Source organism: Chlorocebus sabaeus, chromosome 11 (assembly GCF_047675955.1).
Source record: "Chlorocebus sabaeus isolate Y175 chromosome 11, mChlSab1.0.hap1, whole genome shotgun sequence".
Classification (NCBI taxonomy): Eukaryota; Metazoa; Chordata; class Mammalia; order Primates; family Cercopithecidae; genus Chlorocebus; species Chlorocebus sabaeus.
Window position 1 is genome coordinate 34,036,234 of NC_132914.1, and position 15,715 is coordinate 34,051,948.

Sequence of the window (15,715 nt, forward strand, 5' to 3'; positions counted from 1 at the left end):
TCTGTGACACAGCCTCAGGGGATTCTGATGACATGTGCCCAAGGTGGTCGTGGCACAGCTTGGTTTTATACATTGTAGGGAGACAAGAGACATCAATCAATAAGTGAAGATGTACTTTGGTTTGGTCCAAAAAGGCAGGACAACTTGGGTTGGAGGGGGTGCTTCCAGGTCATGCGTAGATAAGAAACAAAGGTTGTATTCTTTTGGGCTTTGATTAGCCTTTCACTAAATACACAATCTACATGTGAGAAACGAGTAAAGTAATAGTCACTTATGTCTTAGTCTGGCTCAGTGAATTTGCATTTTTACATAAACAACAGGTCAGAGGAAGCAATGATACACATTTGTCTCAGGTGAGCAGAGGGATGACTTTGAGTTCTGTCCTTTGTCCCTCACCTGTGAAGATAAGCTATCAATTTACATTACCAGGGTGAAGTTCAGCAGAACTGTTTTAGGGTAAAGATCTTGAAGACCACAAGGAATTTCCTTATGGGTTAATTGTGAGGAGGTATGTAGCTTTTTTTTTTTTTTTTTTTAAGAGTTCATAACGTGCCTTTATTTTGTAATTTATAAACAACTTCTGACTTGCCCTTTGAAAGTTAATTATAATTGACAACTGCTTTTCTTAGATGCTTCTGAAGCCCAAGACAGGGGCAGAATGTAGTTCTTGATTTAAAAAAACAGAAAGGGAAGGAGGATGACCTTAACTACAAACAATATTCCACTGCAACATTATTGCTGTAAAACTTCCAAGCTGGCTGTTCTTCGAGATGCTCTCTTTTGATGGCTGTAGTGGCTGACAGTTTTATATTTACATGTTCAAAACAATTAATGCTTCCATTTATTCATTTATTCATAGATTCTCTGAGGTTCCCGTAGAACCACACCACCTTCTGTCATGGCACTTTGTAGTCCTTTCATCGAGTCTAAGGCTGCCTCCCATGGGGTTGGTTGGTAAACCATGAAGTTGATTCCCGCCTCTAAGCATCTCTGTGCCAGTACTCGTCCTATACTCTCACAAGCCACCACATTTCTGGTACTATAAAGGTGCTTTTTAATAGCCCATTCACGAGTGGATGCCGAAACCACAACCTTGCCGTTTTGATGCTCCACAAGTGCTTCTACATGACGCTGAGTCCTTATAACTCGCAACCTGTGCCAGAACTCACGGGAGGGCCGCACCGTCCTCCAGTCCGCTCTTTCCTGGCTACAGATAGAAGCTCCAGGTTCCGGGGGTTCCGATTGGTGAACTCTGGGGCGACAGCTTCATTTTCCACAGGGTGCACTTCAGGTTTCACCGCCGGCTTGGAGCTGGTTGAGAGGGCTGCGAACCTGCACCCAGGGTTCCTGCAAACGGAGAACCCCCAGAACCGCGACCGAAGCGCCGTCGCTGACACGATCTCGGAAAAGCTTTGCCTCTTTTTCCTCAGGGACGACTCACTCGCTCGCCTGCCGCAGTCATATGAAGTCAGGGAAAAGCCTTTGGTTGCTGTAGATCCCCAAACTCTCGGTATGTAGCTTTTTAAATCTTCATAGCTATCTTATTTAGAATAAAATGGGAGGCAGGTTCGCTGATGCGATTCCCAGTTTGACTTTCCCTTTGGCTTAGTGATTTTGGGGCCCTGAGATTTATTATCCTTTCACACCTGCATCCTTCTTTACTTCTTTTCTCTCTTCCTCCCCGCTTTCTTCTTCTTCCTTCTCCTCCTTCTTCTCTTTTTCCTCTCTCTTACTATTTCTCTCCTTTTGCTTCTTTTCTTGTCTAGAGTCTAGACTAATACCATATTGGGAGGTTTTCAAAAAAGAAACTGTCTTTTTTTTATTTGAAGAAACAGTAGAATACTGTGTTTTACTTACTATACATACAACTATGTTATAGGAATAAAGGAAAATATACAATTATTTTAAGTATTTTCCTTTCATTTCCACTTCTATTGCATCCCTGAACTCCTTCTCCCTTTTGCCTTGGGTTCACAGTCATTTTTTTTGTGCCTGTAAGACCCTCAATATGCTGAGTATAGCAGAAGACAGACTGCAAGAATCTGAGAGGTTCTGATCATCAACATAAGAAATGGCAGAAAAGGACTTAGAGATTGGAAGAGTTTGGTCAGACAGAGATGAGGGAAGTAAGAAGAAAGTCAGGAGTTCTGTTAAATTTTGCAAATTGAAAGGTTTAAGAGATGTGGGTAGTTACTTTTGAAAGTGAAACTTTGAGGGAGTTTGGAAAGTTTTACTCTCTGACATGCAAATTAATTCTAGTACATCTTTAGGTGAAATGCAATACATGCCAGCAATATTCTCATTGTTTCATGAAGCTGGACTTCTACATTTTTTTTTTTGAGTGTGAGAAGTAGCACTAGTTTTACTAGATATACCTACTAAGCACATATCAAATAACAGGCACTCAATTTGGAGAAGTAATGTTGAATAAAGCATATGTAACAGATGATGCTTGTGGAATGAATGAACAATGAATCCATAAATCAATGACCATACTTGAAAAGTTAGAAAGTTTTTCTCCTCTGAACAGTCTGAGGGCAAGTGGCATACATTAGCCCTTTATCCCTAAATATTTTAATATGCATTTTTGTCAGAGTGAAAAATCATATAGTTTTAATTACTCTTTTAATCAATTTGATGGCTTTCTAGAGTGAATGTGGGGAGATTCAGAACTGGGTGGTTGCTATTGTTCTCCTGAGAGTTGTTTATTAATGAAGTGTTTTCTCATACATATATAACCAGAACAACACACTGGACATACGCCTATGTGCCCCTTCCTTACCTCTCAGGAAATCACAATTTGTAAGAGATCAAGCTCTCACGTTCATCATATTCTTTCTAATGTGCTAGTGGTATGAGCAGACCATGAAAATCGTTCACAAAATTATTTTCCTCATGTAACATTAATAGTAATAGTGGTTCCCTTCAAATCTTAACTCCTTCTAGCAGAAATGTACTCTCATTAAGCTATTCTCCACTAGTTAATTATCTCCTGTATCCAGTTCATCACAACTGCCACTCACTCCCATTAGCACCCCCTATTGTGTTCTCACGGGCCTGGGAATTCTGTTCTCTATTCCCCTCTCTTATACATGGGTCACTAGGGTATTGCCTGAGCATTGTTCTCCCTACTTTTCTCATGTATTAACTTTAGTCACATTTTTATAGTTTCTATTTTCCTAGTTTCCATCATTGTGTTAATTAGTCCTTCGCTTTCTTTTATATCTCAGTTCTGATTTTGACTCTTGTTCATTCTCTTTTATTTTTCCTTGCTTATGCTTACTGCAGTTTTCAAGGAAAGTGTTTAATATTAAAACTCTGAGGACACCAATGTATTGTTTACTGGCTCTTCTGAGAAGTTTTTCTAACTCTTAGAGGATTCCATTGGTGGTTCCAGAAAACAGGAGGAGGCCTGGAAGGATTGAAGTTTGTGTGAGTTTCCAAAGAACCTTAAGGGAGAATTTGCAAACTCATTACTGGCAGGTCAAATCTAAGCTGCAAGATTGGCATTTCTTTCTTCCTTTTTCTTTTAAAAAAATTGGCCCACACAGTAACTTAAACAACTTTCAATTAGTTTCCAGCATTTAACATAGAGATTTTGGCTTCTCTTTAAAATACGTGTCTGTAATCCTGCAGGGTAGCAATAAGGTGCAGCTGAGAAGCTCCTGACCTCTTTAGATGGGGTATATAATTCGGAGTTTGCCACAGTCTCCATCAGACCCATTTTAATCGTTTCTATTCCCTTCCTGACCCCTGTAGTCGTCGAATTTTTCACATTTGTATTAAAGTCTTAGGAGCAGCCTGTTTCGAGAGGTGGAGAACAGGGCCCTATCAAGGTGATAATTGTCCTCCAAGGACACAAAGAACTTGGAGTATTTCCACTGCGCTCCTTTGCCTTGTTCCCTACCTTTTGGTGATATTTTGTTGAAAATGACTGACTAACTGAAATATCAAGAATCGTGGTGATATCATAATTTTATAAACCTCTGAAAACTCAGCAGGCTTAGTGTGGAATTTGCATTCCTTTCAGCTCTTGACATTAAGAGTCGTAAGGGAGGAAGCAGTGCTCTGGCTTAGGCACAGTATTCTTGCAAAAGGCCAGGGCCAGACTCAAACATTTGACTTTGGTTTATTCTTTCACTTGGCGACGTTGCCATATTCTTGCTGCTATTGGATTGGCTATTTCTTTCTTTTCTTTTTTTTGAAACAGAGTCTCGCTCTGTCGCCCAGGCTGGAGTGCAGTGGCTCTATCTCGGCTCAGGGCAACCTCCACCTCCTGAGTTCACACCATTCTCCTGCCTCAGCCTCCCAAGTATGGATTGGCTATTTCTTAAAAGGTAGGTCATTAGGGGTAAGGAAGAAACAAAAAAGTTACTGCAATTGGTCAAAAATAAATAAATAACTTCATATTACAATCTAGATTAAAACTCTTCGTTGGACTCTGGTTGCATTTGAGGAATGTCACAACTCCTTGTTAGGTGCCCCCCTGCCTCCTCACTTCCCCCATTGTAGCTCCAGGATAATCTATACTACTCTATCCCATGTACTTCATGCAGACCTCTAGGCCGCCTTCAGATTTTCGACATCTATGTAGAATGCTTGGAAGCAGCCTGTTTGGGGAGGTTATGTCAAGTTAATAATTTATTCTAGAAGGACGGAGACCCCAGAGCAGGTTTCTCCACCACATCAGTCTCTTCCCTGCCTCAGGGACTGGGATTTGCTGTCTGTCTGCTTTCATTTTTAGCTCATCTCTTGAATTTTTCTTCTCAACTTTTAGGTCTTGGTTTAAATGTGCGGTCCTCAAAAAGATATGCGAACTGGAATAAATAAATAAATAATAAATAAATAAGAATAAATAAATGCGGACTTGCTGGGCATGGTGGCTCACACCTATAATCCCATTATTTGGGGAGGCTAAGATGGAAGTATTGCTTAAGGTCAGGAGATTGAGACCCACCTGGGAAACATAGTGAAATGCTCCTCTCTACAAAAAATAAAATAATTAACTAAGCATGGTGGCATGTGCCTATAGTCCTAGCTACTCAGGAGAATTGCTTGAACCCAGGAGTTCAAGGGTGTGATGAGGTATGGTCATGCCACTGCACTCCAGCCTGGGTAACAGAGCAAGACCCTACCTCTTAACAACAACAACAACAAGTGGACCACATATTGAATCCCTTTTGTGCCTTTGATATTTCCACTTCCAGTAATATAGTTTGTAGAGACAAATGATACTATTGGCATATATTAATTATTTTAACCATACATATAAATTAAGAGTGCCAAAGAATCAAAGAAGACTATAATTTACTCTAATCAAATATTGATACACTTTTCTTAAAATACGAATCATGAGTGCCGTCTACTCCAATTTCTAATAACCTTCACACTTGACTCCTTTTGGAGGTGTTAATAAATTTAAAAACCGGAGAGTACACCTCTCATGCTAAAAAAGCCCAATAAACTAGGTAGCGATGGAACATATCTCAAAATAACAAGAGCTATTTATGACAAACCCACAGCCAATATCACACTGAATGGGCAAAAGCTGGAAGCATTCCCTTTGAAAACTGGCAAAACACAAGGATGCCCTCTCTCACCACTCCCTTTCAACATAGTATTGGAAGTTCTGGCCAGGACAATCAGGCAAGTGAAAGAAATAAAGTGTATTCAAATAGGAAGAGAGGAAGTCAAATTATCTCTGTTTGCAGATGACATGATTGTATATTTAGAAAATCCCATTGTCTCAGTCCAAAAACTCCTTAAGCTGATAAGCAACTTCAGCAAAGTCTCAGGATACCAAATCAATGTGCAAAAATCACAAGCATTTTTATACACCAATAATAGACAAACAGAGAGCCAAATCATGAGAAAATTCCCATTCACATTTGCTACAAAGAGAACAAAATACCTACGAATCCAACTTACAAGGGATGTGAAAGACCTCTTCAAGGAGAACTACAAACTACTGCTCAAGGAAATAAGGGAGGACACAATCAAATGGAAAAACATTCCATGCTCATGGATAGGAAGAATCAATATTGTGAAAATGGCCATACTACCTGAAGTAATTTACAGATTCAGTGCTATCCCCATCAAACTACCATTGACATTCTTCACAGAATTAGAAAAAAACTACTTTAAATTTCATATGGAACCAAAAAATAGCCTGTATAACCAAGACAATCTTAAGCAAAAAAAAAGAACAAATCTGGAGGTATCACACTACCGGACTTGATACTACAAGGCTACAGCAACTAAAACATCATGGTACTTGTACTAAAACAGATATATATATTATATATACATATAATTATATATATATGGAACACAACAGAGGCCTCAGAAATAATGTCACACATCTACAACCACCTGATCTTTGATAAACTTGACAAAAACAAGCAATGGGGAAAGGATTTCCTATTTAATAAATGGTGTAGGGAAAATGGCTAGCCATATACAGAAAACTGAAACTAGATCCCTTCCTAACACCTTATACAAAAATTAACTCAAGATTGATTAAAGACTTAAATGTAAGACCGAAAACCATAAAAACCCTAGAAGAAAACCTAGGCAATACCATTCAGGACATAGGCATGGGCAAAGACTTCATGACTAAAACACCAAAAGCAATGGCAACAAAAGCCAAAATTGACAAATGGGATCTCATTAAACTAAAGAGCTTCTGCACAGGAAAGAAACTATCATCAGAGTGAACAGGTAACCTACAAAATGGGAGAAAATTTTTGCAATCTATCCATCTGATAACAGTCTAATATCCAGAATCTATGAGGAACTTAAACAAATTTACAAGAAAAAAAAAAAAACCATCAAAAGGTGGGTGAAGGATATGAACTGACACTTCTCAAAAGAAGACATTTATGCAGCCAACAAACATGAACAAAAGCTCATCATCACTGGTCATTAGAGAGATGCAAATCAAAACCACAATGAGATACCATCTCACACCAGTTAGAATGGTGATCATTAAAAAGTCAGGAAACAAGAGATGCTGGAGAGGATGTGGAGAAATAGGAATGCTTTTACACTGTTGGTGGGAGTGTAAATTAGTTCAACCATTGTTGAAACAGTGTGGCGATTCCTCAAGGATCTAGAACTAGAAATGCCATTTGACCCAGCCATCCTATTACTGGGTATATACCCAAAGGATTATAAATCATGGTACTATAAAGACACATGCACATGTATGGTTATTGCAGCACTATTCACAGTAACAAAGACTTGGAACCAACCCAAATGCCCATCAATGTTTGATTGGATAAAGAAAATATGGCACATATACACCATGGGATACTATGCAGCCGTAAAAAGAATGAGTTCATGTCTTTTTCAGGGACATGGATGAAGCTGGAAACCATCATTCTCAGCAAACTAACACAGGAACAGAAAACCAAACACTACATGTTCTCACTCATAAGTGGGAGTTGAACACTGAAAATATATATGGGCACAGAAAGGGGAACATCACACACCGGGACCTGTCGGAGGATGGAGGGCAAAGGGAGGGATAGCATTAAGAGAAATACCTAATATAGATGATGGGTTGATGGGTGCAGCAAACTACCACAGCAGACGTATACCAGTGTAACAAACCTGAACATTCTGCACATGAATCCCAGAACTGAAAATATAATAAAATAAAATAATAATAAAATAAAGAAGCTGGCTAAAACCCACAGAAACCAAGATGGTGATGTGAATGACCTTTGGTCGTCCTCACTGCTACAGTCCTATCAACGCCATGACAGTTTACAAATGCCATTGCAATGTCAGGAAGTTACCCTATATGGTCTAAAAAGGGGAGGCATGAATAATCCACCCCTTCTTAGCATATAATTAAGAAATAACCATAAAAATGGGCAACCAACAGCCCTCAGGGCTGCTCTGCCTATGGAGTAGCCATTCTTTATTCCTTTACTTTCTTAATAAACTTGGTTTCACTTCAAATAAATAAGTAAATAAATAAATATTGCTATCTTCCAAAGTTTTTGTTCCACTGAAAACCCTTAGAGAAAAAACTGTAAGAGTTTGGGATATTTTCAATTCAAAAATTTGTCATTGGTTTTAAGTTTCTTCAAATCATGTTTTCCCCTATTGTTTCTGCCTGAATTTGAATATGCCAGAATTTCTTAGAGAATTATATAGTTAGGAAAATCCATCAGTTTTTAAGTACTCTAAACTTAAAAACAAAGATGAAAAAAATAATATATGCTGGCCATATATCCTTATAAATGTATATATTTCACCTTATCTGTGATTTTCATTTCTTTGCCTTAATAATAGACATTGGTATAATTAAAAAAAAACAGGGGAGTAAACTTTTTGGATAAGGTTATGTCAAGACAATTTAATTTGAATCATACTTATTTGAGCCATATGAGACTGTGTTCATCACATGAACTGTATGATTATCAAATAGGTTTTAATATCAAACTAAAATTATTTTAACTCAATGTATTCTTTGTAATGATAATAGTGCCTTATTTCTTTGTTGTCGTAGGCATTTTTCATTCTATAATTCTCATTTATTTATTTTAAAAAACTAGCCAATTTGACTCTCGGAGAATGTAGTGGCTCTTAGAATGGACACCTTTATATTTCTCTAAGCATAAAATCTGAACTTATTCAATGCCTGCTGGAGGTGAAGACATAATCCAAATTTAAGTGCAAATCCTAGCATAAGGCAAAATAAATGTGGGAACCCATGTGTATTAGGCCATTCTTGCATTGCTATAAAGAAATACCTGAGACTGAGTAATGTTTAAGAAGAGATTTAATTGGCTCAAGGTTCTGCAGGCTGTACAAGAAGCATAGTGCTGGCATCTGTTTCTGGGGAGGCCTCAGCAAGCTTACAATCATGACTGAAGGTGGAAGGGGAGCAGGCATCTCACATGGCAGGAACAGGAGCAAGGGGTGGAGGAGATGCCACACACTTTCAAACAACCAGATCTTCTGTGAACTCAAAGGGAGAATTCACTCATCACCAATGGGATAGTGACAAGCCATTCATGAGGCATCTGCCCCCATCATTCAAACACCTCTCACTGATGCACCACCTTTCAATACTGGAGACTACATTTCAACATGAGATTTGGAGAGGACACATATTCAAACCATATCGTCATGCCAGTTGCATATCTACTCAGTATGCCCAGACATTTCCAACCATAGTGATGAGCTTTGCTGCCCATGAAGGCATAGAGCACATCTATAGTCAGTCAGGCTCTTACTGGCTGTTAGCCTTTTCCAGCCTTCCATTTGTTGCTTTCCCCACCATTGTTCTAATCTTGTCCTTTACTCTTGTTTATATTAATGTACAACTTATTCTATCCCCCTTTGGACATGCACCATGTATATGAGAAAGATTGTTTCTAAACACATTGGTCCTTTCATTGTGTTTCCGGTGATTTTAGTGACTGTATCATGCTTTGAATTACTTTTACAAATAAGCCCAAATGAAAAATACAGATATCATTGCATTTATATGATTAATTTTGATTTTTGAGTCTCATTTAGAAATACAGCATTGAAATTTTTAGGCATTCTTATTTTGATGGTAGTTCTCTTGGTGAGTTACTCCATAGCTACCTCACCTCTTATTGAGTTATTCTTCTCGTTTCTAATTTTCTTAGGCCCACAGAAATGTCATTAGTATCTTTATTTATACTCATAGCATTGTCCAGTACCAGTTCCACAGGGAATCTGATCTAAAATCTAGCCAAACACCAGTGATATCCTATCTCAAACTATCGATTTTCCCTCACTTCATTATGATTACCTTTGATTTCCAGTTTTAGCAAATCTCTATTCTCTGTGATAGTGCTGACTACAAAGTTGAGAGGGTTATTTCTGTGATTAAAATTTCATGGTTTCTTGCATCTAAATTCTTTGCTAGAGAGAACATTGAATATTCTCTGGGGAGAAAAAAATACAGCTAACAATTTTTTGTTGCAGAAATTTACCATTACAAATTCTAGGGAGTGCCCTTTCATTAGTTCTCTGCAGGAGAAGTCAAATAACGGTAATAAGCTGCAAAGCAAGATTTTGACAATTTATGTTTATAAAAATAAATAATACATTTTGCATATACAGAATAATGTTTTATCAAGATTTTTATTTCCAGGACCAAATAGAAAATATAACATTTGAAACAATTAAAACAAGAATGTTCTCTGAAAAATTGAGTACTACATTGTGCTATTTCTGGTCCCTCTATGGTTTATTGACCCTGCTAATATAATCATGCATTTTTAGCATTAAAAAAATAAGCCATTTTTTGTGCAGTTAAGAATTCAGAGGGATATTGTTAATTGAACTAATAATTCTCAATTTTTGAATCAAAGCAACAAGAATTTCTTATAATCCTGATGTGTGGCTAATTCTATGTCATATAGTCTAAAGAAATACATGGTCTTTGTTGCTGCAAGTTTTACAATTTTGACAAGCAAGTAGAAAGAGAAGTCATACACACACACACACACACGTATATAATAAAGTTCTTTTTTTATAGTATAAAAACAGCAAAATTAAAAATATTCTGCCTGCTGGAATCTTATAGAGGCATTAATGGAGGGGCGTGAGATTTTGATTGGCCTTAGAGTGTATGAGTTAAATTAATGGGTGGGTGAAGAAGGAAGAGTAGAGGACACAGTAGAGGAGAGGTTAGTATCCATCAAAAGGTATGCCAGCTCCTTTCCCCTAGGACTGTAGATCTTTGCCTAACCCTCAAATTTTGTTGGACAAACTCTCTGTGATATGTATAGTGCTCTCTTGAGAGCTGTAGGATTTTAAATTTCTTGTTTTTCTTAGAAATGGATGGGCTTGCTGAGGTTGATTTATAGCAAGTGAATTAGATCAAGTTCAGTGATGTTCAGTTTTGCCACATGTGTAGACACAGCCATAGCTCTGGAAGTTGTTAAGATTTTGTGTCAATAATAGGAGGTTAACTGGTAAGGTCACTTTGTGATTCAGAACAGAAAGACGAAATGTTCTGAACTGGATAATAAAATACAGTTGGACATGTGACCAACATTGTTCTCAGGTACTGGTATCTGAAACATTTTTTGTAATGCTGGAGAAAAGCAACAACATAATATGGTGAAATATGCCACAGATAAGAATTAACATCTGGCCGGGCGCGGTGGCTCAAGCCTGTAATCCCAGCACTGTGGGAGGCCGAGACGGGAGGATCACGAGGTCAGGAGATCGAGACCATCCTGGCTAACACGGTGAAACCCCGTCTCTACTAAAAATACAAAAAACTAGCCGGGCGAGGTGGCGGGCGCCTGTAGTCCCAGCTACTCCAGAGGCTGAGGCAGGAGAATGGCGTAAACCCGGGAGGCGGAGCTTGCAGTGAGCTGAGATCTGGCCACTGCACTCCAGCCTGGGCGACAGAGCGAGACTCCGTCTCAAAAAAAAAAAAAAAAAAAAAAGAAAAAAGAATTAACATCTGATGTTGCCATTGTCTGCTTATAGTACGCATCTGACTTCAAGTAGCTGCAAAGAAGAGGAGATTTTTGGAACTGAATAGAAATATTACAGATCCAGTGTCTTCTGGGTAGTAAGAAAACCAATTTTTTAGGCTCTTGAATTTTGCATTTTTTTAACCAAAATTTCAGGAGCTATGGATCCTTCCTGGTACTGTAGTGCAGATAAGAAAGAAAATAAAAAATAGGAAGAGATACAAAGAGGATGGAACTAGAGACAGACAGCGATACAAAGACAGAGAGAAACAGGGAGAGTAAGACCAAGGGAAAGACAGAGACTGGATGATACATATGTGTGGGCTGTCAGCTCCCTTCCTGAACCTAAACCTAATACTTAGTTCTATGAACTGAATTGTGTTCCCTCTCCCCTAAATTCATATGTTGAGGCCCTAACCCCCACTGTGATTATAATTGGAAATAGGGCTTTTAAGGAGGTAATTGAGGTTAAATGAGGTCTCAAGTTGGAGCATGAATCCATTAGAACTGATGTCCTTTGTCTTTAAGAACAGGAAGAGACACCAGGAGTCTATTTCTCTGCACAAGCACAGAGGAAAGGCCACGTGAGGACACAGGGAGGCGGCGGCAGTCTGCAAGCCAAGAGGAAAGGCCCACCCTGAAACCAACCCTCCTGCTACCTTGCTCCTTGGACTTGTAGCCTCTAGGACTGCAAGAAAATAAATGACTATTGTTTCAGCCATCCAGTTTGTGGTAAAGTATTTTGTCATGGCAGCCTGACCAGACTGATACACTCACTATGCCAGTAAAGGAACAGTGCAACTACCTCATCCTTGAATAGCCAAGTCATTTTCTTTGCCAAAAGGAGAATGAGGAGTGCATCTTGGTTTGTGTCTAAGTGAGTTTGAGGGGACATCACACTGGAGTTGGCTCCAACTTTGCTGGCATAAAATAAATGTGTTAGATGATCCAGCAGCTCAGGAAGATCTTCAACGGCATCCTCATCTGAAATCAGTTACAGTGACTTTCCCTAACTTTAATTCTATTATGTGTCTAATCTTAAGGAATGCAAGTCAGTTGGTGGTGGTTGGAATGTATCAGTAGAGGTCCAAGCAGCAGTACAGGATAAGTAGACAGCATTGCATGTTGGGTGATGCGTAACTCAGTTTAGATTTGGCTGTGATCTGAGGGAAGCCCTCTAATCAGCCGGAAGCGTAACTGCTAGGAATGGGTGATGGGCAGGATGCTTGGAAGAGTGGGAAGGACACTCCCACTCTTCTGCCTACTGCCAGGTCCTTGGATAAAATGCTCCTTCAGCAGGATCCTTTGCTTTATAATCCCTCATTCCTGACCATATGATTTATTCGTGGCCAGCCTTCTAATCCTGCACTCAACTCCCCTACCATCCAGTCTACAGCAACTTATAGTCTCATAGGAATTGAAGTGGCATGAAGTTCTTCCTCAATTTGACTACGTCCTCTCCATGCCTCAATGAGCACAGGCTTTTGAAACAAAAAGACCAAGAAGAAACTCTTGTTTTCCTCTCTTATATTCCTCCCCTGAGAAAATAATCATGGAAAATCCAGCTACTTTGACTGTGGGAAGCGGAAGAAGAAAGGGATGGAGTCAACTCCAAGGAGGAAGAAAGAAAAAGGGATCATATTGGTAAATATCTAAAAATATTACTCTTTCATACTTGTTATGCCACCTGCTATACATATGCATATAAATTGTTACAAGCTCCACTCTCTAGCTCCTTAAAGAGGAATTTAGAGAACCAGTGGCCAATCGGGGCTACTACAGATATGTCACACTGACTTAAACCATGGAGGAAGAAGTAATGTCATTAGATCAGTGGTTACATATTTTCAGGTGTTACAGTCCTGTCTCATTTAATGAGAAAGAATGAAGGATGCTAGATGTTCTGCAATATTTAGGGCAGTCTGCACAAGAAAGAATTATTCAGCATCCTGCATGACTTTCATATCTTAATAAATTAAAAATTTAAAAACTTGTTCAAATAGACAAAAATTCTGTTTGTGGTGTACAGCATAGTGTTAAGATATATGCACATATTGTGAAATGGCTAAATCAAGCTAATTAACATGCATTATCTCACATACTTATCTTTTTCGTGGTTAGAACACAAAATTGACTCCCATAATTTTCAAGTATAAAATATATTGTCATTAACTATAGTCACCATAGTGTACAACAGGTCTCTTGAATTTATTCCTCCTCTTTAAGTGAAAATTTGTATCCTTTCACTAACATCTCCACCATTCCCCAAACCCCAGCCTCTGGTACTCATCATTCTGCTCTCTACTTCTATGAGTTTGGCTATTTTGTATTCCACATATAGGTGAGATTATGTGGTCTTTGCCTTTCTGTGCCTGGCTTGTTTCAGTCAACATAATGTCCTCTAGATTCATCCATATTGTCACAAATGCCAGTATTTACTTTTTTTTTTTTTTTAAGGCTGGATAGTATTCCATTGTGAATATATGGCATTAAAAAAATCTGTTCAACCATTGATGGCTACTTCAGTGGTTTCCATGTCTTGGCTATTGTGAATAACGCTACAATGAATATGGGAGTGCAGATATCTCTTCAACATAACAATTCCAATTCTTTTATATAAGTATACCAGGAGTGGGATTGCTGCATCCCATGGTAATTCTATTTTTAGTTTTTTTTTGGGGAACCTCTATACTGTTTTCCACAATGGTGGCACTAATTTACACTCTCACCAACAGGATACAAAAGTTCCTTTTTCTCCACATCTTTGTCAAAACTTCTCTTTTGTCTTTTTGATAATAATCATTCTAACAAGTGTTAAGTGATAGCTCACTGTGGTTTTAATTTGCATTTCCCTGATTAGTGATGTTGAGCATTTTTTTCAAATACCTGTTGTCCCTCTGCAAATCTTCTTTTGAGAAATGTCTATTTAGGACCTTTGCCCATTTTTAAATTGGGTTTTTTGTTTTCTTGCTATTGAATTACTGAATTCCTTATGTATTTTGGGTATTAACCCTTTATCAGACATACTGTTTGCAAATATTTTTTCTCATTCAGTAGCTTGTGTCTTTACTCTGTTGATTATTTCCTTGGCTGCACAGAAGCTTTTTAGTTTGATGTAATCCAATTTGACTATTTTTGCTTTTGTTGTCTGTGCTTTTGGGGCCATATACAAAATTATTGCCATGACCAATGTCATAGAGCTTTCCCTCTATATTTTCTTCTAGTAGTTTTACAGTTTCAGGTCTTAAGTCTTTAGTTGATTTTGAGTTGATGTTTGTACATACTGTGAGATAAGGCTCTAAATTGTCCCAACCTATTGGCTAAGGTACAAATGAGGCATAGGTTTCGGGCAGAAGTTCAGTTAAGTAATAAACATCTGGCTGAAGTTTTTTTTGTTGCTGCTTCCCTTGAGAAGCTCAGAGTATGGCCTTTGTTTGGCACCTTCTGCACACAGGTTAGCAGTTATCTAACATCCTAACTCTTATAACTTTTCATATCCAGAGTGGAAAAACTCACATTATGTAAAGTGATTTTGAAGTGTTTAGTCATTGCTTTCGTGATATAGACACAATTTATGAGAGTATGCACATGATTCATTTGGCCAAAATGGATTGCACAAATTGACTTTTATCGAAAACAACTTACAATAAAAGAATTGGTTAATGGAAGACTGTAAATACCTCAGCTGAAGAGTCTCCATTTATGGTGGAGGTACATACCACTTTATCCAAAGTTAAATGAATTCAAGTAGCAGAAAATGAAATTTCATACTTTACATTAGAGAGTTTGTTTTTTAGATCTGCCCACAGGACACAGGGGTGGTCCTTGGGGATGGAGTGACTCATACTCCCAATCGTAACTAAAAGTTGTTAATCTTTCTTCTTTTCCAGAAAACTGTTAACTTTTTTAGAGAATTAAATTACAATTAAATTTGTTGGATAATGCAATTTAATACAAGAAAAGCTTCCCAGGAGCTTCCCACAGCTGTCACCCCAAGAGATCAAGAAAGCATGCTCCCTGCCGTATCACAAAGAACCAGGCACCCTTTCCAGACTTCAGCAGCCCTAGGGAACTGAGAGCCCACCACCCCCTAGAGTCTACTGGGATAAAAATCTGCTTGGTATTCCTGCTATTCTCAAACCTATATTCATCCAACCACTCCCAAGTGTTTCTCGTAATGCCCTGGGGCTCCTCTCCACTGATCCAGTTTCTTACTCCTCTTAGAGTCCCCT

The 15,715-nt window shown here is 38.4% G+C and overlaps 1 pseudogene; it reads right to left on the minus strand.

The window, feature by feature from the left end:
• Nucleotides 1-561: 561 nt before the first annotated feature.
• Nucleotides 562-3,120, minus strand: LOC103218886 (large ribosomal subunit protein uL18m pseudogene; annotated as a pseudogene).
• Nucleotides 3,121-15,715: the final 12,595 nt, after the last annotated feature.